Source organism: Triturus cristatus, chromosome 9, assembly GCF_964204655.1.
Source record: "Triturus cristatus chromosome 9, aTriCri1.1, whole genome shotgun sequence".
Lineage (NCBI taxonomy): Eukaryota > Metazoa > Chordata > Amphibia > Caudata > Salamandridae > Triturus > Triturus cristatus.
Genome location: NC_140592.1, coordinates 169,125,862 through 169,151,005, shown reverse-complemented (window position 1 = coordinate 169,151,005; position 25,144 = coordinate 169,125,862). Strand labels below are relative to the sequence as shown.

General features: G+C 46.0%; 1 protein-coding gene and 1 long non-coding RNA gene across 2 annotated transcripts in view; one reads left to right on the top strand and one right to left on the bottom strand.

Annotated features, from left to right (window-relative positions):
* LOC146797586 (uncharacterized) overlaps nucleotides 1-3,787 on the bottom strand; it is a 76,125-nt gene extending 72,338 nt beyond the window's left edge. Inside the window, exon 1 of the long non-coding RNA XR_014968504.1 lies at nucleotides 3,594-3,787. This is a non-coding gene — a long non-coding RNA (uncharacterized LOC146797586). The remainder of the gene's footprint in view (nucleotides 1-3,593) is intronic.
* DNAH12 (dynein axonemal heavy chain 12) overlaps nucleotides 1-25,144 on the top strand; it is a 1,449,067-nt gene that overhangs the window by 54,233 nt on the left and 1,369,690 nt on the right. The gene's annotated exons all lie outside the window — the stretch shown is intronic.

Below are 25,144 nucleotides of genomic sequence, written 5' to 3'. Positions count from 1 at the left end.
GAATAAGGCCAAGGAGGCTCTGACAACTTCTTTATATACTGTGATCAGTAGTGGCAGCATCAGTGATTTTTCTTTTCCCCACCTCCTCTGTTGATAGTGTTGACCCCTCACACACCCCACCCTCCTGCCAGCAATAAAAATAAGTGTCATGATGTGGTCTGTTTTGGCTGCATCATAGTGCTTTTAATTTGTTTTAATTTCAATTGCACCCATGCGGCAGAGCAGGGACGCTGCTGTACAGCAGGTCAAAAAAACTCTGTCAAAGCCAGTAGCTGTCTCGTAGGTGACACCTGTTGGCTTTGCCAATGCTTGTTATATGACTGTTCTTCACCCATCTTTGGGAATGAAGCTGCTTTAATTTGTAAAGCATTGGGAATAGTTTAGAAATTAAGCAATTCAAAGGATTTAAATGTAACTTCATCTTATGGCAACATTTGAATATATTTTCGAAGAATGTAGCTAATGTTCTAAGAACATGCTTTTTCTATTAAAATTAAACTTCCCCATGCTGTGGGCATGACATTACTACAGTTCGGCGTCTGAGTGAGCGCAGCTGTTAGCACAATGCAACTCAAGGAACTCACTCATCTAGCCATCATCTGAAGAACATATTCCAAAGTGAATATTAATATGTAATCAAATTTGCAAAAAATGATCAGATCAGTTTATATTGTATCATGTTTTAATGCACCATCATTCTTTAATTGCAGATAAGGATCAAACTGCAATAGTGACGTAATCTGGGATTTAAAACGTACCCAAATTGCTTTTAGCAATGTTTATACAACCACTAACAATTTTTAAACTCAAATAGTTTAAATTCAAAATTTTCTTGTAAATAAAGTTTTACTTTATTAAATGGGGAAAATGTTACTTTGCATGAAAAATATTTTTTAACACAGGATTTTGCAGCTTTACCTTTGAAATATCTGCTGCTAACTTGTGTTCCTGGTGAACAAAGTGTGTTTAAATGCAAAGTGTGTTTAAGACTGCAGTACCGCCTCCTGTCTACAGGGGCAGAGCTGAGCAGAAATATAAACACACTTTGTGAAACACAGGTCCCCACAAGGCAATTTTTTAAAAAGTTGTAAAAATTGACACAGATGTTCCTGAAGCCATTTTCTATCATTTAAAGGACATTGCCTTGTGGGGACCTGGGTTCAGGTCCCCACAGTGCAATCAAGTCCCCACAGCGTGAGTGTGTTATCACACCCAAGTCCCCACAAGGATAGTAAGAGACACACACACACACACACACGCACACACACACACACACACACACACACACACACACACACACACACACACACACACAGCCCCCCCCCCCCCCCCCCCTCTCTCTCTCTCTCCGGGCGCTGTATGATTGAAAGTGCCTTGCAGCAAGCCGCACTATAAGTTACATAAAGCACACTTTACCTGCATTAAAATTAACGCGCTCCATAGGCGCACTGTGACGGGAACTGACTGTTGAATAAAAGTACATACGTTGCGAGGCGAGCACTTACTTTTTGTCGGGTCAGCTCAGCCGCGACATCCAGGGGCAGCGCGGCCGCGGTCCAGGAGAGGACTTGGCGCATATTAATCACCAGCCTCATCCTATTATGCCCCACACTGAAGACCGCGCAGACGCGGCCGGAAACAACTGAGCGCCGCTGTGCAACATCTAATTATGAAGAGCCTCCGGGCCCGGGCGTGCGCACCAACCATTTAAATTATTGTAGAGGCCGCCTGGCCGAGGTGTGCGCGGCTGCGCGCACTATTTAACTTATGGGGAGGCCGGGCGTGCGCAACTACGCACCATTTAAATCCTTAAAAACATGAGGCTTGCTGGCTGTCTCTGATGAGTGAGGGGGCCCCTGGAGCGCGGGGCCCCCACGCACCACAGGGGCCTGTGTTACGCCCCTGGGTGTGCTCCCTTAGTGCATGCACCCCCTGTTCCTGCATGGCATGGACTTAACAGTCCATGTTGTGCAGGAACGGCCTTTGACGTTCCCATTGCGGGGCCGTTTTGAAAGGCATCACAGTGGGAATGCCAAAGGACCGGGAGCCAGACTACAAAAATACTTTTAATCTGGTGGGTTGCCGGCGGTGAGCTTTGGCGGTGTGTGGCAGCAGCCTGGCAGCCTGTTCCTGCACTGCCAAAGTCATACTCAGGCCCTTAGTATTTTGCCACTTCCACAAGATTAATTGAGTACACATAATAAAAATGCACAAAAACATTGACAATTCATAGATCTAAAATAAAACTGGTTTGAATCCATTTAAAACATGTATATCAAAACGCAGGCTTAATAAAAATGTTGGGGCTAATTTTACAAGCCTCTTGTGCCACTTTTGCGTCATTTTTAACATGGGAAAAGTGATGTACGGGTGGTGCAAGGGGCTTGTAAATAAGCTTGGTTGATTCCCCGTTAGTGCATAGAGTGTGTAAAGTGCTATCAAAATTTCTACAAGTTACTGCATCTCTTACACTTTCAATTCATAGGTCTAAATTAAAACTGATCTCAACCCGTTTAGGACATGCATATCAAGACACAGGCCTCATAAAAAATGTTGATTCTCTGAAAGTGCATAGAATGTGTTCAGTACTATCAAAATTACATCTCAGACCACAGTCGCATTTCACATTACATACTTTCGAGTCATAGGTGAACATCCGTCTTATTATGAACAAATTAATCCCAATGCAATTGTTCTGAATATAAAATACATTACAGGGCCTCGGGTACTTAAGATGCAAACCTAAATGCTGTGTTTGGGACTGCCCTATGATTTTCTATTGGAAACCAGACAAGCCAAATCTCACACTTGCGACTTTGTGCCAGCATCGTTATAAAATTGAATTTCTCATTTTACAAGTGAGGATTTAAAAATTCGCTCCGAGTTCATCGCTGCGAACGTAATTTATAAGCAAGCATCTCTAGGTTTTGGCTCAATCTCGCCACCAGTGAGTAAAAGGTCAACTAAAGATATGTCTAAATTGCCTTGTTAGCATATTATTCACAGGAGGCTGCGGTGCTAAATAACTTCTGGAATGTCTGCATGAATTTCAACAATCTCCCTGCCAAAAGTGGATGCTCTGCTTTAAAACGAGCGATAACATCGGATCTACAAGTGCATATGTCCAGTAACTGGAATTGAGTTTTTAAAAGTGCCGCCTTTCTGACAACAAAATTGGGCAAATGCAGACAGCCTGCACACTTGTTTTGCTGTGGGATTGGCAGGCTGCAGTGCCACGACACCAGACCACTACTCCGGCTGCCTTAATGAGCCAACATACTTGAAAGGCGCCGACTAACTGCCGCCACGGCAGAGAGCACCGGTGCAGGCATTCATTCGGGAGAAGAGGCTGCGAGGCACACGCACACGCACACACACATATAAACCCCCCCTCCCCCCACACACACACACAGTGCAGCAGCTGAGTGAGCCAGGGCGCTGTATGATTTAAAGTGCCTTGCAGCTAGCCGCACTATAAGTTACATAAAGCACACTTTACCTGCATTAAAATTAACGCGCTCCATAGGCGCACTGTGACGGGAACTGACTTCACTGTTGAATAAAAGTACATACGTTGCGAGGCGAGCACTTACTTTTTGTCGGGTCAACTCAGCCGCGACATCCAGGGTCAGCGCGGCCGCGGTCCAGGAGAGGACTTGGCGCATATTAATCACCAGCCTCACCCCATTATGCCCCACACTGAAGACCGCGCAGACGCGGCAGGAAACAACTGAGCGCCGCCGTGCAACATTTAATTATGAAGAGCTTCCGGGCCCGGGCGTGCGCACCAACCATTTAAATTAATGTAGAGGCTGCCTGGCAGAGGCGTGCGCGGCTGCGCGCACTATTTAACGTATGGGGAGGCCGGGCGTGCGCAACTACGCACCATTTAAATCCTTAAAAACATGAGGATTGCTGGCTGGCTCTGATGAGTGAGGGGGCCCCTAGAGCGTGGGGGCCCCCCGCACCGCGGGGGCTGCGGGGGCCTGTGTTACGCCCCTGCCCAGTGCAATTTGTCGACACGCTCGGACTTTGACTGTTTTCGGTTCATAGATAAAAACTGCAGGTGTTGAGGGTTTTTTCATATTTTCACTCCCAGCTGGGCCCAAAACAAATGCCTGTTTTAAACGACCATCAGCCCTTCTTTTGTTCGACTATCATCCTGACCAGGGCCGGACTGGCCGTAGCGAGCAGCGGGCATTTCTCCGGTGGGCCGCCAGGGTGGAGGCCGGTTTTGGGCCCCTGGGGGGCCGTTTTTTGTTACCGGGGACCAGCAATATCGGCCCCCTGTAACAAAATCAGCCGAAACCGGCCCCAGCAAACAGCTCGGCCGCACCCCGCTCATTTTCCCAGGGGGGGCTGGCCGAGCAGTTTGCCATGGCTGGTTTCGGTTCCCAGTCCAGCCCTGATCCTGACTGGGAGCTATCTGGAGTCCCCATGCAATGAAGGGAAACAACGTCACTCAGCTTGTTATCACTTAACAAATGCTTAAGAAAAACTATGATTTGGAGGCAGCCCCTGTATGAGATACACATGCACTGTAAGAATGTTAGATCTATATGTCTGTATGAGTGATTGCACAAACAAGAATTTAAGTAGTTCTTACAAATTTATTTTATATTTTAATTCTTGTATAGCACTACTTATCCCAATATAGAGTGTCGTAGCCCTTTACATCACATACGCACACCCACATATTGTACGAAATCAGTAAATCATACAAGTGTGTAAATCATTGTACAAGAAATGTTACATGAGACAATGAAGGGTACAAGGTGGGGGAGTCGCATAGCGTCCATACTGATAGGCTTTCTATGTTAAGAGTGCATGGTCAGGAGAAACACGTCAGAATTTAAAACCTAATACGATGATTGGGGTTGCCTGTACTAATAAGACTTTATCACTATTAAAAACATCCTTTTTAGCAAGCTTAGAAAAACGACAGATTGAGGTAAAATTATGTTTTAAACTCATGCCCTGCAGCCACTTCATGCCGGTTCACAGCTTGCTGTGCTGTATTAGAAGGATTGCAACTTATAAACTGCAAATAACAAAAGGATCTCTGTGTCAAAAGCAGTAACCGACTTAACTATCTACATAAAAAAATCAAATCTGTGATTTGCATGTTCCTAAATGTGTTTTTTATTAGGCACATTATCCCTATATGCAACATTACAAGTCAAAACTGTCATTAGACAAAACGCAGATCTCTCCAAGGAGTACATTAACCCCAATAATTATCCTGCTGCTAATCACCCCTGAAAAGTGCTGGGCACACACAGATCTTTGAAGTAGGTGCCTGAACCTCCAGAAGATATTTTAAAATGCAGCCTCTTTATGACCAGTAGCAAGCCTGAAAATATGTATGGTCACATTTCTCCTTGCTGTGCTTTTCATAGCTCTGCCCCTCGAAGTTCCACCACCTTTCTGCTGTCACACATTGCGCCTCAATTTATGAGTTTTGGAATAAATTGTTTGATTTCCAGTTCTGTCTGCCTAATGGATATTAATTAGGCATATGCATTTTGTGTCCCCTTGCAATAGGCTGTAGGCAAAGAGATGGGGGCCTGAAAGAGTCAGGGGACTACCATTCCTGTGTTTGCATTCCCAATTTTTATTTTTATTTATAGCATTCAAAAATTAGATTTAATTTGGAAAAACATCTGGGGCATTTGGCAGTGGTCTCCGTACTCTGCCTACTCACTCCGAAGATCCTATCACTATTCCTAATAAGATCCAAAAGGCCCCCTTTCTACTTTTCAACCAGCTGCCACTTCCTTCGAAGAGACGGTAACTGGAATTGGGGTTGTAAACCACCGACTCTGGACATAACAAATGGCAGTTTGGAAGGAGTTCCACTTTGACACCACTTCCAAATTGCAATTTGGTATGAATCGCAAAACCCATTTTACAAGTTAGAAACACCTTACAGACTCGGTCTTTACAGAAATGGTCTTTGTAAATTACTAAAATGAATTTTGCAGTTGCAAACCAAGTGATTTTGTGAATCACAAGGTTTGCGATCACAAAATCCTTAGTACATCCGGGCCATAATTCTGATAAAAATTACTTCGACCATAAAAATTGATTAGTACAATCCAATCAAATGAAGAAGTTCTCTGAGGATGCTTCATATTGGTTAAATGTTTTGTACTCGGGAGGAAAGTAGGATCTGCTTTCATGGTTATCCTCACTTTTTGCCTGGTGTCAGTGTGTTTTGACTATATTCTGCTGGGATCCTGCTAATCAGGACCCTAGGACAGGGTGCTTGGTTACAAGTGTGAGGGTGCCCCTGCATGAGCAGGGCACCCCTACAAACCCCATAGTAGATTCTCCAGGCTTTGTAAGTGCGGTTAGCCATTTTAAGATTTATATTTGACATCAGTCATTATGAGATGTATAACTATATAATGGCTTCGCCGAACCTGGTAATGTTTGGTATCAAACATGTTGGAATCATACCCCAACACCGATTCCAGTGCTGGTAATATGATCCCATATATTGGTGGGCCCCTTAGGGGACCTCCTGTACTCCCGGTAACAGTTTTTTAGGTCCTGCAAGAAAGCTAGTGCTGCTGCCGACCACAGCCCTCCTGCTGCTGAGCTTGAGCAGGGCAGAGCAGGTAGAACATTAGGTTTCCTGTCACAGGGAAGTTGCACACCTCCCAGACAGAACTTAGTGTATTGAGCTAGAGTGGGGGCACCTTTCAGTGCCCCCAGACTGCATTGAAGGGCACCAGTTGTACCCTCCTTGCATACTCCGGTTTGAGCCAGTTCAGGAACCTTGGTTCCTGCTATAGTGCAAAATTGGACAAAGTACAGGGGAGTATCCTTCCCTCTGTCCAGCCTCTCCTTGGGAAGGACCCCGAGTCGTTCCAACTCTTTCTTTGTGTATTTAAGGTCTCCTCTGTGGATGGGTCCTCAGATTGGTTGTGGAACAAGACTCACCTCTGAAACCAAGACACTCTTCGAACCCCTCTACACCTGGACTTCATTGGACTTCGACTGGAACCGAGACTGCATCAAGGAAGACGCCTGCTTCTCCTGGTCTTGGTGTTCTTCAAATCGTCTGTCTTGACTGTGTCTGTGCTTGACCCATGTTCTCCAGAAGACCTGTGGGAATCAAAGACATCCAAAGAAATCTCCCTCGGAGTGAGTGAAGGAGTCACTCCCCTGCAGCTGCATGGTCTGCAACAAAGCTTACCGGTCTGCTGCTTCTGTCATTCTTCGGACTCCCCAAGGCTCAGCAACACCGGTGGTGCTTCTCCAGAGGCCTGACTTGCCTTTCTTCTAATTTGGAGGACAGTATTTCTTGTTGGAGCTGCTGGGATCAAACCCCTGTGCACTGTGTCAACTTGTCGTTGGCAAGGTTTGTTTACTCTGCCCTCCAGAGATCTTCGGGCTACAAGAAGCTTCAGCCTCCAGCTCCTCATCACTCGAAGATCAGCATCCTCCCTGCAGTCTTTGCATCGTGGGCCTCTGTCTTTGGGGAGCTGCCTGAGGCCCTCTTGCGACTCATGTGCCTTCGGCCTGTGGTTCCTCTCGAGGGTCTTCCTTTGCTTCAGTGGGCTCCCCTGCTTGCTTAGGGCCTGCTCCGACTCTCCTGCACTTGGCAAGTCCCTTGGACCTTGCTGTCCCAACGTTTGCATCTTTTCGCTTTCCAAGCCAGTTGCGGCTACCAAGGCTTGTTGGTGCTCCCGCCAGACATCGACCACTTAGACAGTGACATCCGACGTGGGACAGTACATGCACATCCTCAGCGTCGCCTGGTCCTTACAGCTGCAGCGCCAAGGTCATCGTCTTCACTCCTGACTCTCTCCACATCGGTGGGCATTGTACTTCCGTGCCTCCTGGTCACCCTTTCGATTGGCAGAGACTCTGTCCCCTCAGCTTGCAGGTTCTCCTCTTAAAGAATCCACCCTTGGATTCCCCCCTACTCATTCACAGGCTTCTCCAGAGGCACTTCTCCCAAAGACTCCCATTGTCGTCCACGTCCGGTTCTGATGTCAATTCATCCCTATGAACCCAGGTCCCATGGTGCAGGTAACCTGGTTCCTGGGGCATCCACGGGTGGAGTGGCTCTCCAATCTTCCATCCTCCAAAGGGTTTCTAAGGGGTCCTCTGGGAAGGGTCCTTCTTCATTAAAGCTGCAACCGTGACTTCCTTTGGACACGCGGCTATGTTTCCACTTTGCACACAGCCTCCGTGGGGTTCCTGAGTACTTTCCTCAGGTGGTTTCTGGCTTCCCAGCTCCTCTAAGTCTTCTGGTCCAAGTCCTTTGCTCTTTTGCAGTTCACATTCGACTTTCTTAGTATATGGTTTGGTTTCCCCTTGGAGACCAGTGCATATTTGTGCTACTTATCTGATTATTGCAAAGTATTCTTCTGTATTGTGTTGATATCTCTGGGTAGGAGATATACCAATATGTTAGAGATCGTGTTGTGTAATAAATAGACTTATTTTTATAAAACACTATGTGGTTCTTTTTCATCCAATCTACATTGACTAATACATGTGGTAAAACAAGCTGCTTTACACTCCTTCAAGATAAGCCTGAAGGCTGCTTTCCACAGCTACTACTTTGAGAGATTTCTGTGGTTATCAAAGACCACTAAAATCACCATAAGGGTTTCCTGGATTAGTGCAAGGTGCACCACCCCTTTAAATGTGCACCACATACTAAGCCATCCTCGTACAAACTCCGGTTAGGGTCACTTTTTAAATCTATATAGTGTGTTAAGAGCACCTTTTTCGTCTATTTGCAAATGCCAATCTCTTTGACTTCACAAACAAACTAATTTTATGTTGCTAAGTCTAGTTGCCCTAGTGGAGAGGAAAACATATCCAGCAAGACCATTGACTAGTTGTGTCGGTTATTAGTGTGCTTATTGTGATAGCAGTGCTAGTCTGTGGCTATTAATCCTGATTATTTATTGGGCTTTTATACTGATATAACAATCGCTTTGTTCATTCATGCAATCAAAAAAGGTTTAAGTCACATGGTTTTATTAGTGCAATTTCAATGAAGTCTGAGAAAAGCTACATTTTTTATCTTCATAGAGACACTGGGTTCACAAGTGCCACTGCCTATCGCACACGTAAAGCGTGCTTTCCTGCTATCTGCATTAAATGAGTAATTTAACTTTCACTCCCTGAACTACATAATTTGTGTATATACCCATTTTTCCTCTCCTCTGCATTCAGTTCTTGCTTTTTCGCTGCCACCAGTGAAAATGGACAGGAGTTCCTGGAGGCAATTTAGTGTGCCACTGATCAGGCCCAACAAGGCTGATACAATGCCAGTGTTGGACTGCTTGTCTTCCCACTAAGAGGGTTTTTTTTGCCTGGACTGTTCCTATTGGAGGAGGACCGTTACTGATTTGCAAGTGGTTGGTCCCTGTCTGTTGAGACACAGTGAGCAAAAAATTATGAAGCTAGAATATGGTCCAGAGTAATTTTGAATGACTGAAATTAATTCAAACATTCCATGCTTAACTTTTTTTGTTTTCTCATGAGGCACGTTAGACAAATTTTAGATAACCATTTGCAAAGAGATGTGATGTCTGAATCCAAAGAAGTTTTATATAAAGTAACAATAGTGTAAATCTTGCGGAATTTTCTCCCACTCGTTTTTGGAGAAAGGGATGCATTCACTTATTAATAAATTAAAACCTTATTTATAGGAGAGTGCCAGAACTGCAGCTCAAACAAGGAGGAAACCGTTTTGCTTCAATTTCCATTTATATGGACTTCCTTGACAGTGAGGGATGATGCGATTTCATTATCAACAAGCATTGGCAATACCATTAGGTCTGGCCTATGAATGAATCTGTCTTTTTTTTAAAAAAAAAATATTGATGGGTTTAGGTGCTCAATAAAAAATCACACATGTGCTGTCTCACTCATCTGTGCACTCATGCATCCATTCATCAATCCACTGACTCATTATTGCATTCACCCTTTGACTTTATCCCAAAAAGCACACACAAACTCGACACCATATGCAGTTTACATTAAAGGAATACAAGAAGAAAAAAGAAAACAAACTACAGTTGAAACACAGTGTCATATGCTTGTAATAAAAAAACTAAAGATAGCAGTTGGAGTCCATCTTGCAGAGGTATTGTACATTGTCTATCTTTGTTTTAGAGTTACAGCATGGCTGCCACATTTAAAACCAACATATTGGCTGTCTTAGAATGGTAAAACAGTGACACACTAAAGACTGTAGCATTCCATATTGTCTCCTGGTTGAAAGACAGTGGCTACGTGGGATGCAGTGCACCACAGATGAAAGGAGAAGTAAGACAGCAACTCGTTAGCATTTCCTGGAGAGCTGTAGCATCCTCTAAGGAAACTTATAATAAACGAGAAGATGCCAAGAAATTAAATTGGAACTATAAGAGGTCACAATTGAAAACAAAAGGACTGCACTCAGCCCTGACACTGAAGTGCACTCCTTTTCAGGTGGAGGTGCACATGCAATTAGAAAATGCCATCATTCACAAGGCGAGTGCGCCATTGACTGATGTGGACTGAACCATTATACCATGCACAACACTCTTATGGATGGAAGCAGAGTGTAAATGGCACTCAGACAGACCAATGGCAGAATAGGACTGACCCAAAGTCCCTCTACCTATCTATATTAATATATATTTATATGTATGGATGTAAGAATTATTTAATGATTTGTTTATGACAAGATCCTGGCAGACAGCTTAGCCTGTTAGACCTTCAAGAGGAGGTTCTAGCATTGCTAACCTTTTACCTGTGTGGTTTGTTAGAGGTGTTAATCAACACCAAAACTATTCCATACAAAGGTAATCTATGACAAATCAAGTAACAAAATACCTTTCTGTAGGCTTTAATGCAGAGAAATAACAATCCACCCCAAATGCCTCTTGACTTTAACATGTTTTTCAAAATCAATATGTTAGGCCTACTGCCTTTATCATAACTTTTCATAATAAACAGATGAGACCATTTTGCATCTGAAGTATCTTCTCCATGTGAATCAATCAGGCATCTAGCTGTTATCATTGGCTTGTCATCTTTATCGATGCTGGCCTCCAGTAATGAACTTAAGCTTTCCCACAAGGAAACCATCAGGTATACAGTCATTAAATTAAAGTTGGAAAATAAAAATACTATTTCTCCTAAGAAAGCTTAACAAGAAGTCTCCCATGCTAATCTCATATACCCATGGTTGGTCCGAGGGGATGTTCAGCACCAAAAACCCTTGCCTGCTAAACTAATCTGCAAGATTCAATTTAACAAAAAACCTATTTGCAGGCTTTAAATCAGAGCAATAATAATCCATCCTTAAAAACCGATTGACTTTAGCGTATGCTTTTCACAATCAATATGTCAAGCCGAATGTATTTATTGTAACTTTTCATAATAAACAATCTGGTGTTTAGCCTTTATGATTTGCTTGTCGCCATAACAAACTTAGACAATCTGTGCAGGGCATAAACCTTCCCACAAGGCAGCCATCGGGTGCACAGGAATGACATTACAAACCTGGACTAAATTACAGATGTCTAAACAATATAAAATCCCTGGTAATAGAGCCTATTAAAGACTACCAAATTGCAAATCTTATATCTTAGTGGTTGTTTGGGTAGGTGACTAAGATCAAAACCCTTGCTCACAACTGTAATTTCTGCGCTTCCTCGTAACCAAATACCCGTCTACAAGCTTTAACACTGTATAATAACAATCCACCCTTAAATGCCCATTCCATTTAATGCATGCTTTTCACAATTAGTAAATCGTGCCTACTTGCTTTGCCATAACTTTTAATATAAACAGATCGCACCTAAGGAAACTGACATAACGTTTCCCAGTGACCTGATCAGACCTGCACATTTTACCATTGGGTTGACACTATATCCAACATAGGCCTCCCTAAATGCACATCAGCTGGCAACCAGCAAGCACAGATATAAAATTAGAAATGTATACAAAATTACAATTGGCAAATCAAAAGAAATCTCCCTAAGAGAGTTTAATAAGGATTAACACAGTGCATATCTGTTATTCCCTTGGTTTGTTGGGTGGGGTCACCAACACCAAAACCCTTGCCTAAGACAGCCATCTGTGTGATTCAATGTAACAAAATACCTGCCTATAGGCTTTAGCACACTATAATAACAATCCATCCTTTAAAGTCTGTGGCCTTTAAAACATGCTTTTTTTTTACCATAGGCAGGTCAGGCTTTGTCAACTGTTTCAAAATAAACATAGCAAACCTGTGACATCTGGCATGTTTTTCCTAATGAACTCGTACTTTACTATTGGCTTTTGTATTTAACCAACAAAGACCTATTTAAGTGCTCATAAACTGACAACTGTCATGCATACGGTTATAACATTTAAAAAATGTTGAAAAATATAGTTTGCAAAACAACATACAATCCCTCTCACTAGGGCCTAACAAGAATCATCAAAGTGAAAATGCCCAGGGTTTGTCTGAGTGGGTGACCAACACCAACAACCTTGTATTCCATGGTATTCAGTGAGATTACATGTAACAAAATACCTGTCTGTAGCCTTTTTATATAGATTATTAAGAATCTACTTTTAAATGTTTGTTGATTTTACTCTAGGCTTTTTACAATAAATATGTTATAACATTTCACCATTAAGCGATCAGATCTATAACCAGAATCTTTGGCTTGCCACCATAACCAACTTAGTTCTGCTGTATTGATTATAATCTTTTCCACAAGCCCAAAAATACAGTACTATCACTATTTTTACTGAAAGCATGTAAACTCGCCCCAATCAAATCCTGTACTTGGGAGAACCAGCTAGCGGGTGAAGTCGAAGCCCTTCTCGCGGTAGTACTCTGAAAGAGCTTTTTTATTCATCACCTAAGGTAAGGTGTTAGCTGCCCTCTCAAGCCAGACCTAAAAATCCCAAACTACTATCAAACTTTCAACTGCAATCTAAAGTCTAAATATAATGATGGAAGTGGAGGATGCTGTGACTGGAAAACAGCAATACATTCCTCATGACTGCCCTACTCCCATCTGTGGTTCTGCGAGACAAACAAACGCCATAAATTATTGATTTATTTAAGACACTTAGCAGCATTCCAGGGGCCATGCTTGTGCCTCCGAAAGGTCAAGCTCTAAACCTTTGTAAGCTTGATCCTTTTATGTGTTAGCGAGACCTCTCGAGGCAGCCATACTGCTGCCTGCTCAGGCAGATGAATAAACAAACAAAATCATAACAACTGCATGGAGGGGAAGCACTTTATTTTTCTGTGGAAGCACACAAGGCTTGCACAATCAAAACCTGTGCTCCTGTCCACCCACGAGTGGCTGAAGCCAAAGCCCTGTCTCTATTGTACTACTGAAAGCTCTTTTTTAAATTGATCACACAAGGTTTAGCTACAGCTGTGCTCTCAAGTCAGGCCTAAAAGCTCACTCATGCCTGCAAGGAGCCAGTCTGCTCTGCAAAAATGTCAACCGTGAAGTTGCTTGTGAGGGCAGGACCTGAGTAATGGCTGAGAATGTAAAAGCAGTTTGTGCTTGGTCCCTCATAGTCTTTGTTGTCTAATCCACGGAATAGTGTTATCAATGGAAAACTCTTATTGGTATGAGTCAAGGATTTGTATTTGTGGAACTGTAATTTAAACAATAAACATTGTCAGAGAATACACCTCAATTTCTAGCTTGATGGCTGAATGAATTATATTAACCATTCATCCCATGATCTGGCACTTGCAATCAATCAAGCGCAGCGTTTGTAGCAAAGCCAGCCGATAGGACACATATCAGGGCATGACTTTCCCTCTTCAGGAGATGATCCAAGCCTTTAATGAGTGTGTGCCTTACTTTCATGATAATAGTGCAGCTTCAGAATGTTAGTTACAAGAGTCTATCGCTACATAGTGTCACAAGGGAGGCAAATACGTGAAGGTCAGATATACATATTACCCTAGTTCTTTTACGTGGCAAGTTAAACTATGTCACTTCTCCAGGGTCTCTGCTGCCAGGTTTAAAATCTCTGAGTTTGGTTCTGGGACCAATGTTATACCAGGAGATCTCTGGTTAGGAGAGGATAGAAATACTTCCCAATATGATTGAACTCCACCTGAATAGCCATGAAACCACAGCACTATTTTGCCTCTACAATCGGAAAACACATTCATGTTCTCTTTTTGATGATCTTTGTGAGGAAATGGCTTTTTGCAGGTTTACTCCCACCTTTTACCTCACTTTTGGCTATTAGGTACTGGTCCAATGACTGTAGTGCACTGGGCCCTGCTGACTGGGCCTCAGTGCCAATGGTCTGACCCTTAAAAGTATATGTGTAATTGGCTTATACTCAATTGGCAAATGCTAACATACTTTTTTTTTAACTTGTTTTTATTAATCACTGCTTCCAGCTTATCCAGAACAAGGACATGCATGTACATTTTTAACATCAATAGCCAATATACATCAAATGCTATTAACATGACATCCCATTGTTGTGCTTGATCGCACTACCCCTGAACCGAGTTACTCTCGTTATTAGTGGCAGTACAATGTTTGTTAATGATAGGACCAGCATTCTAAAACAACATAGGAACAACAATAATCATAATAGGGAATCTTGATCTCCCCCCTTACCAACTCCCACTCCCCTCCCTCCACCCTCGTGGCAGCAACAGACAGGCCGCACAGTACCTCTGACATAGGTAAAAAACTAGCGGTGCACTCATAACTTGTTTGTGATTCATGTGTTCATGGTGTGAGAAGGCGCGTGCGGCAGCGTTGCATCTGCAGGTGTTGCAGCGGGACCAGTGTTCTGCAATTTATGCGTGCTCTCATTCTCACTCTCATTCATTGCTGTGGACAATTCAGTCAACATTTGTCCCCATTCCAGGAGATTGCTCTCTGCATTCTCATCGGTCCGTACTGCTCTGAGAAATGCTAACATACTTATACTGCTCTCCCACCCTTGCAGCTCCACCATTAAGTGAGAACCTCTTGAGCCCTTGCACTCCTGTAGGGTTGGTGTTCGAGACCCTCCTCCACCCGCAGGTTATACCTGCACCTCATCCCTGGTGGTCCAGTGGACCTCTGACTCCTTCTCTCGCTCTGCTTTCTGCCCCCTTCATCCTCTCCTTTCTGCTCCGTTTCACCCTTTATCTTTCTCACCCTTTTACTCTTTCTATCACTTTTCTCCTGCTTTCTGCTCCGTTTTCACCCTTTATCTTTTTTCACCCTTTTACTCTTTCTATCGCTCTTCTTAATTTTTGGTTTCTTTTCCCCGTTTTTCCCGCCGCTGCTGCCCCCGCAGCCCTTCCCCCCCGAGCGCGACCAGCCCGAGCCAGTTTCCCTCCCCGCCTCCCAGTATCCAGCCCTCTCCATCCCCTACTTAATGGCTGCCGCGCGCAAAGTGTGCCCTGTTGGCGCGCCAAAGGCAAGCCCGTCTGCGCCCGTCCCCGACCCGAACGCCACCAGCGCCAGGATTCCTGTACCTCCGCACCGCCAACGCTACAACCCAGCGGCACTCCACGCAATCAACCCAGGCCGCAACAACAACTGCAAGCTAGCATCACCAGCTGACACCCACGAACCCTTCAGCCGTCACCGCTGCCGGCACACCTACAGCACCGCCCGGACCACGGATACAGCACAACCCGTCCGCAAGAACACAACCGAACCGAAGACCCTTCAATGTATCCTCCTAAACGTCCCCCCACAAACACGCCACCGAAATCTGGGACCTCCTCGACAACACCACCCCGGATGTAGCATTCTTCACCGAAACCTGGACCAACACCACCTCGGGACCGGACATCCCAATCGCCATTCCCCAAGGATACAAGATCTCCCGGAATGACCGCCCCACCCGCCCTGTAGGAGGAATCGCCATCGTCCACAAATCCACCCTCCCGTTGAGCACACTTCCAGACGAGCCCACAGACCTGATGGAACACCTGCACTTCAAGATACATGCCAGCCCTACCACCACCCTCCGAGGAACTCTCATCTGTCGACCCCGCGGACCATTCACCAACTCCATCACGTACATCATCTCCCCGCAAGCCATCGCGTCCACCAACTACACCTTGCTGGGAGACCTCAACTTCCACCTCGACAATCAACTAGACCCCAACACCACATCCCTCCTGGACAACCTCCACAACATTGGACTCCGCCAGATCGTGTCCTAACCCACGCACTCAGCAGGACACACCCTCTCCCCCTTTTTCACAACCGGAAACTCCATCACTTTCAGCCACACCACCGAACTCCTGTGGACAGACCATCAATGCATCCACTTCACCTTCAGAACACCCACCATCCACAGACACCAGCACCTGCTCCCACAAAGAAACTGGACCAAAATCCCCAATGACCAGCTCACCTCCTCACTCGGCAACTCCACCCCAACCACCGCAGAAGACAACTACCGCAACACTGCAGCCCGAATTTTGCACAGATGGATCTCCGACAGCGCCAACATCATAGCCCCCCTCAAGAAGAACAACAACACACACACCAAGAAAGCCAGATGGTTTACCACCGAATTTTGAGAGTCTAGACGCACATGCCGCCGCCTTGATAAAGCCTGGAGGAACTCCAAATCTACAGAAGCCCGCAACAACTTCAAAGCCAACGCCCACCTCCGAATATTCAGGAATACGAGAAAAACAGCGATCAAAGACAGAATCTGCACACACGCACACAACAGCAAAGAGCTCTTCAGCATCATCAAGGAGTTCGCCCAACCCACCAGCGAGTCTACTGACATCCCTCCCTCACAAGACCTCTGCAACAAACTCAGCACCTTCTTCAACCACAAAATCAAGAACATTTGCGACAACTTCGACGAAGACAGCCAACACACTGAACCCTCACCAGCCACCCGACACCCTGAAGCCAACGATTGACAGTTGGACAGCTCTCACCACCAAAGACACACTGAAGACGATGAAGTCAATCCTCTCCGGGGCCCCCAAGGACCCCTGCCCACACCACATCTTCAATAGAGCCGCCCACACCATCACACCCATGCGTCGCCACACCATCAACCACTCCCTGGCGAACGCCTCCTTCCCCGACGACTGGAAACGTGCCAAGATCAACCACATCCAGAAGAAGCCCTCAGCGGACCCCACCGACATAAAAAACTATAGAGCCATCTCCCTGCTCCCGTTCCCAGCGAAAGTTATAGAGAAAGCCATCAACAGCCAACTCGCCACCTTCATCGAAGGGCACAACATCCTCGACTCCTCCCAATCCGGCTTCAGAAAACACCACAGTACAGAAAGCGCCCTCCTCACCGCAACAGACGACATCCGCTCCCTCCTGGACAGAGGAGAAACAGTGGCCTTCATCCTCCTCGACCTCTCAGCGGCCTTCGACACAGTCTCTCACCGCACCCTAACATGCAGACTTCACGATACAGGGATCTGGGACAAGACCCTCGACTGGATTCACTCTTTCCTCTCCGTCAGAACGCAGCGGGTCAGACTCCCTCCTTTCCTCTCGGACCCTACACCAACCACCTGCGGTGTCCCCCAGGGATCCTCCCTCAGCCCCACACTCTTCAACGTCTACATGGCTCCGCTCGCCCCCATCATCAGAACCAACGGACTCAACATTGTTTCATACGCAGATGACACCCGACTCATCCCTCTCTATCCAACGAACCCAACCCCAGCCAAACGCAACTTTCAAGAAGGCATGGAAGCGGTCGCCAAATGGATGAAAAGCAGCTACTTACAACTCAACAGTGACAAAACAGAAGTACTCATCATGGGCCCACGCCCCAACTCCTGGAACGACACCTGCTGGCACCCGCCCTCAGAAGCCCGCCCGCCCCCACGGACCACTCACGCAACCTCGGAATCATCCTGGATTCAGAGCTCAAAATGGACCACCAGATCAATCCGTCGCATCCTCCTGCTTCCACACCCTCCGGCTCCTACGCAAGACCTTCAAATGGATCCCCCTCGAGCACAGAAAGACCGTCACTCACGCCCTCGTCACCAGCAGACTTGACTTTGGCAATGCACTCTATGATGGAATAAACAAAAACCTCACCCACAAGCTTCAAAGCATCCAGATTGACGCTGCAATACTGGTCCTCAACCTGCCAAGACACTGCCCTATCTCCCAACACATGCGTACACTCCACTGGCTCCCCATCGAGTCTAGAATCGCCTTTAAGATTCTCACCCACGCACACAAAGCCCTCCATAACACTGGACCAGCATACCGGAACAGCCGACTCTAATTCCACGCTCCCCAAAGGACCCTACGATCAGCCTAGCTCTCCTACGCCGTGGTCCCCAGCACCACAAAGACCAGATCGGGAGGCTGATCCTTCTCCTTCCTGGCAGCCAGAGCCTGGAACGCCCTACTGCTCCACATCAGACAAACAACATCACTCCCCCTCTTCACGAGAAACCTCAAAACTTGGCTCTTCGATAGACCTCCCCCTTAATGGACTGAAACCTGTACCCCCCTCCTCCCCAACGCATTGAGACCCTTAGGGGTGAGTGGTCGCACTTAATAACCACATGATTGATTAATTGATATGTCCCTAGTATATGGTACCAGGTGTGCCTAGGGCCCTCTAAGTTAAATCTCCTACATGTACTGTGGCACCAGTTGTGCCCCAATGAGTGTGACAAAGTAAAGCCTTTCTCCCAGTCTTCCACTGTAGCCAGGTAGAGCAATTTTAAGCTGCTGACTCGGCTTTGCCATTTAAAATGTCAAAGCCCAAACCCTTCATTTTAATATACATAAGTCATCCCTAAGGTAGACCTAACGAGGCCTAAGGCAGGGTGCTGTATAATAAAAAGTAGGACATATCCTGAAGGTAAAAACCCCTCATTGTCATTTTTACTGTAGATAAGTAGTAGGCCCTTTGAAAGTGGTGGGCCGAGCAAAGCGCCCACCGCTCCCCAAAAAACAAAATTCAAGACCCACTCCCTCCACAAGTCCAAAATAAAACAACAACATTAATATTTAAAATAAATAAAATATAAATATGCTTCACTTCCTCCTTGGTGTTCGGAATCTGCAGTCTGCTGTGGAGCTCTTCTAACCAATGCAGATGCTTCTCTCATGCTATTAACCAGCATGGGAAAAAGCACCAGGACTGGATGGAGCGAGTTGGTTGGACGCTTCTCCAAGCCCTGGTGGTCTGTGCTCGTTCTCCACCTAGCTGTCTAAGACAGCTCAGGATGGACAGTTTCAAATTGCGCCTGTCAGCCCGGCCATCACAGGACAGCCGGCCAACCTGACATGCGCACTTTGGAGCGTCCGGCCAGCTACTGCCAGTTCTCCATGATTTCAATCGTCAGCAGAGGTCACACTCTGCACATCTCTCGGCTTGGGAGCCCTACGACGTGTACATCAGTAAAAAATAAAATGGCAATAAAATCATTTCAATGCCATTTTGTTTTTGTACATGTGGCTCACAGCGCGCGGGGGGCGATGCTTCCCCTCCCTCGTGTAGAAACCGCCTCTGGACTTACGCGCTGACAACTCAGCAGTGCTAACTTTTGAATGGGACTACTAAAGACTTGTTGCATTAAACCTCACTTGATGCTCAAGTCAAATTTAACATAACTTTTAAGATAATGGCAACTTTAGAAAGTTGCCACTCTGTTGACCACAGCTTTTCAGTAACTGTTTACAGTTGCTGACCACGAGACAGCCTTCTGCCCTCCTGAGGAAAGGTGTGAACAACTCCCAGGAAAGAACACAATGGGCCTGCCAATGGAAGAGATGTTACCTTTCCCTGGCAGGAAGGCCAAAAAGGGTGTGAGCCTAAAAGGCGAACTTCAAAGGGTAAGCAGCCTTTAAAAGGCAAATGATTGACACAGACAAGAGGGGCTGCTATTTTGTTCTGGTATATGATCTGGTGTCGTGGACAGAGAGGTGGAAACAGTTGCCAAACCAGTTTTCCTGTGGGCTTGTAGCTCTCTGGCAGCCACACCTTTGGGGTGGGCTACCAATCTCCACACACCAAGACTGGGGTTCTGCCATCTTGAGAGTGAGCAGTATATTGCATTCTAGGATAGCTAGATGCCCCGCTTTGCACAAATTTGTCATCAAGCGGGATGGGACCTTATAGCCCATTGACTGGTAGTCACTTCTTCCCTGAAGTCAAGTTTTGGGCATAACAGTGGCACCCCTAGCACCCAGACCTCCGATCAAGTCTGCACCAGGGAAATAACTGAAGAAGGACTGCCCTGCTGTTCCCTTGGTTTGGCAGCACCAAATACTGGACTTCACCGGCTTATCCTTCCGCTAGCAAAAAGAGGACTGTGCCTGTGGTGCCCTGCTCCAGAAATAAGTAATTCCAGAGCCCCAGCCAGAAGACGTGGCTTCATGAGTCAGTTGGCTGACTTTGTGTTCGAGCTCCAGGGCCACCAAAGCTGTAGAAACCTGCCTTGGGAAGTTGGTAGCCACAACTGCTTGATCAACACTGACACTTAAGCACAGCCAGAGATACTGAGTCTCGACACTCAAAAGTTGCATCCGAGTCTACTGGACCCAGGAGAGTCGAAGTACAGTTTGGTTTTCAAAGATGGGCACTTGCCTCATTTAAAGGGAACCTCTGGTTTCGCTTTGACCTGTAGCAACTGTTTTGTTTCTGGACTTCAACTGGACTACGAAGGACATCGACCCATCAGGTCAAAGTTGCCCCACCGGGTTCGTGGACAGAGGGGTCGCCACTGGAAGAACCCTGTCACGGGATCAGCATCCTAAGCATTCTTCAGCATCTTTGGCATCCTGTATCCCTTGCATCAGGACCACTCTATTGATGTCTATGGCGGTTTGCCCAGAGAGCCTGGAACTGGACTAGAAACTGCTTTGACTGCAAGGTAAATGTTATAACAAATGTTATTAGCCCCTGCAACTTGCTCCCTTTGCCCCGATTTTGTTAATTTTGGTGTCTAAAAATGAGATCTATTTTTTATAAATTGTTAAATTTCATTTTTGTCTTATTTCTTCATTATTCAACAGTTTTGGTACTTCTAAATGCGTCACACTTGTTCTTTTGACAAGGCCTGACTGATCTAAGCCACAACTATCTGGGGTTAAGCTAAGGTTTTGCAAACGAGCCTGACTGGACCCAAGATTGGTTTGTCAGTTTATTACATGGTGAGGTTGCACAATTACAATACATAATAAACAGCTTTCCTCACAATTATGGTGACGCCGCAGACTCTTTTGTATGGTAAAGAAATTGGAACAGAATCATGTAGTTTTCTAGAGGATCTTGGGTATGTACATTTTCATTAGATAGAGTCCCAGGCACAATTTAAAATGCCACTAGTATGATTCCTGGATGCACACATGCCAAAGTATCCTAGTTCCAACTTTCTTAATTTGATGTTCCCTTAGGATTCTACATACTGTCACCTGTATTGTGGGAAGTAATCACTATATGCAGTCTTACTGACTTGGTCAGGTGCCAATGTACCTTCTAATATTTAGGAAATGTAATAAATCTTTTCCGGGGAATTATAGGATCCTCACATTAAAATCTGTGCTAGTTAACTGTTAATTTAGTGATTAGCTCTGGCATCTCAACATTTAATCAACTCGGATTCTGTAACAAGTTGTTCATGGTGCACATAGGAATTGTGCTAGCCACTTTGACTAGACAGAGAATTAAAGGAAAACTCTCTGCATTTGAAATGTTTGCCTTTTTTAAAAGAAATCACAGACATGGTGGTCTGCTCACCCCAGAAGGCCACCATCCCTGTGATTGCAGTGAATGGTAGTGGCTCGTAATTTGTGACCTATTTAATTAATTTCATGAGGTAGTTCGAATTGTGACCCGCTACTATTCAGCATTTTGTGAATCGACCTATTAGCATGTAGGTCAATTCACAAAATAACAATTCATTTGGTAAAATGTGGTGCATAAATTGCAACCACTGTTACCAAATGCATTCTTTGTACATGAGGCCTCAGATTTAGTATCCAGAAGTGGCGTGTTCTCGACGTCCCTTCCAAACACGAGATCCAGAGACCTAGGTAACGAAAGCGATCTCGCACCACTTTAAGCGGCATGGGGAGATCACCCCAGATCTCCCACGGCCCCATCGGGCACATGAGGGATTTCTCCCAGTTGATACCTAGCCCTGAGTATCTTCCATAAATTGTAAAGATCTCCCTCACCCTGGCCAAAGACAATTGTGGCTCCGCTAAGTAAAAAAGAATGTCATCAGTGTAGAGGGATATTCTCTCTTCAGTTCATCCCTCCACCACTAGGCCCATACTTATGCATCCACCCTAATTCACTCCGCCAGTGCCTCTATTGTCAGTGCAAACAACATGGGTGACAAGGGGAGCCCTGTCTTGTGCCTCGACCAATGGGAAACTCCTGCGACAGAATACCGTTCACCTTAACCCAGGCTCTTGGTGTCTTATATGGGAAGCCAGCCCGTCGCAGAAATGTGGGCCCTGAGGCCATCTTCCTCATAATCTCACACAGACGGGGCCATTCCACCGAATCAACTGCTTTATTTGCGTCTAGTGACACCACCGCTAGCGTGAGTCCCATCCCCCCAGCCATCGCAATGTTCTTATGCAAGCGGCAGAGGTTGAGTCTAGTAGATCTCTGGGGCATAAAACCATTCTGGTCAGGGTGTACCAATTCCAGAATCACACCCCACAGACAGTTTGCAACACGTTGGAATGTATCTTGGCATCAGAGTTAAGTAGCAATATTGGGCGGTCCACAGCCCATCAATCCATTGGTTTCCTGGCCTTTGGGACTAAAACTGTAGTCACCAGATTAAAATCCTTAGAGAGGGCACCCTTCTGAAACTCCTCCTCAAACCACTTGTGGAGTCACCTTGCCTGCCAATTTCTTGAAAAATTGTGCCGGCAGCCCGTTTGGGCCCGGCAATTTCCCTGACTGTAATTAGGTCAATGCCCACTGCATCTCCTCAAGAGTTAAATCTGCCTCAACCTCTAATGCCCTGTTGGGTCCCAATGTTCTGCATGGTCAGCCCGCACAAATTCAAGCAAGTCCTCCGATAGAAATTCTGCAGGAAGGTTGCCATTGTCTCAGTGATGGTGTCTGAGCCCACGACTATTCCCCCAACAGGGCCCTGATCCCCCATACACATCTACTCCTCGACCTCTTGCTGAGCCATGCACACATTTTCCCCACTTTATCACCCATTTTATATAAACGCTTTGCTTGTATCATATTGTCTCTTTTTACTGCACCTGTAACCATGGAGCGGTATTCCTCCACTTTACAGAGAAGGTGGGCCCGTGCAGCCTCTGACAGATGCTGTGCATTCGCCTCTTTCAGACACATTAAGTCCCGGTTCACTTCTGTGCAACGGGCAGGCCTTCATCGCTTGTCTCCCACTTCTCCCGAGATAATCTCCTCACGGATCATAGTCTTATATGCTTCCCATACAATGGCTGACACGCCCATCGAATCTTCATTTTCTTTAAAATAATGATCTGCGGCCATCCGCAGGTGGGCTAACTCTTTTTCATTGATGAGTCTCCATACTGCCACTCTCCACTCGTTCTGGTCCTGACTGTGAGGTGAGGTCAGTGTAGTGCTAAGGTGAGAGTGATCTGAAATCCCCTTCACACCATATTCAGCTTCTCCAAATCTGTGGAGGGCCTCGAGCGGAGTGAAGAATGCATCTATAGGGGAATGGGAGCCATGTACACCTGAATAAAAAGAATAAGCCCTGCTGGGCCAGTGAAGCGTTCTCCACACATCACCCGTATCTACTGCCTGAAGGAAGTTATCTAGTTTCCCAACACCGACCGGGTGGGACAGCCAAATTAGGGTGCTATCTAGGCAAGCATCCAGCACCATATTGAAGTCTCCCCCCATTATGGTGGTGGCCCGTGGGATCTCAGTAAGCAGTCCACCCAGGTGTGTCAGTGTATATGTCTGAAGCCCAGGAGGGACATAGAAATTAACCAGGGCAAGCAGCTCACCCTCCCACATGCCCAACACTGCTACCCAGCATCCCAAATCATCCACCCAGCTCCTGCACACATGAAAGGCCAGTGTTTCCTTAATTAATGTCGCCACCCCCTTACACTGCAGGAGTAGCCCGTGTGACTAAGTGACTGTATACTTCCCTCGTGCCAGGACTGCCCCATTAGTTCCTCGCATGTGTGTTTCCTGCAGGAAGAAAATATCTGCTGCATACATTGCTAGGGCCTTAGCCACTAACCCCCGTTTGATCTTGTTCCCCAGACCATTCACATTCCAGGACAGGAATCGAAGTTTTTTTTTGCATTATCTATTCGCTTATAGTACCTCTCGCTAGTTGCTCTGCACCCTTCCAGGGTTGTGGAGGCTTCTCTCATTATCACTGCAAACAAAGTAACATAACCCCAATTACCCCTCCCCAACCTTATTGTGCTGTGGTCTTCGACTGGCTGCCACCCCAATTCATGGTATGTCCATCGCCCTGGTAGATTAACTGGGTGTAATACAAATATAAGGAGACTTTAGTCACAGAGTCCCTATTTGGGCAGAGCATTGCCTGTGGCAATACAACATCCTCCCTAGCAGTCACATACAAACCCAGAGGCTCCATGCGCTATCTCGGCCCCATTCAGGAGGCGTGCCTCAGTTGAGACAATCTCAAACGTTGTCATTGGCATAACTTGCATCAACTGCTCATCTTCAAGTGTCCCCTCTCGGGATGTATCTTCATTAGGTAAATCCTCTGCCCTCTCCACCAGCGTTGCCCACTGATTTCCAGACTCTTGCCAGGGGGCTCACTGTAAATTTGCCACCACTTTTGATTCGGCCTGCATCTTCATGGGAGTTGCCCGCAGCGGAGTCCCTTCGGTGGCAGTGTCTCCTCTGCTCCTGCCAGGACTGGGTCTGGGTGCTGTTGCCCCTGTCGGACGACAACTCTTAGCGCTGTCTTTCGAGCCAATCCCATACCTCCATTGCAGCTGTGAAAAAGTATGAATAGTCTTTGTCAATAATCCTCAGTTTTGCTGGAAACGAAGCACAGCAGAGATTGAATGTTCTCAAGTGTTGCTTGACCTTTAGAAATGTCTCCCTTTGACCTTGGACCATCACCGTGTAATCAGGGTAGATGTTGACTGCGTGCACTTCCACATTCCATGAGCCTTGTGTTTGTGCCTCCTGTAGG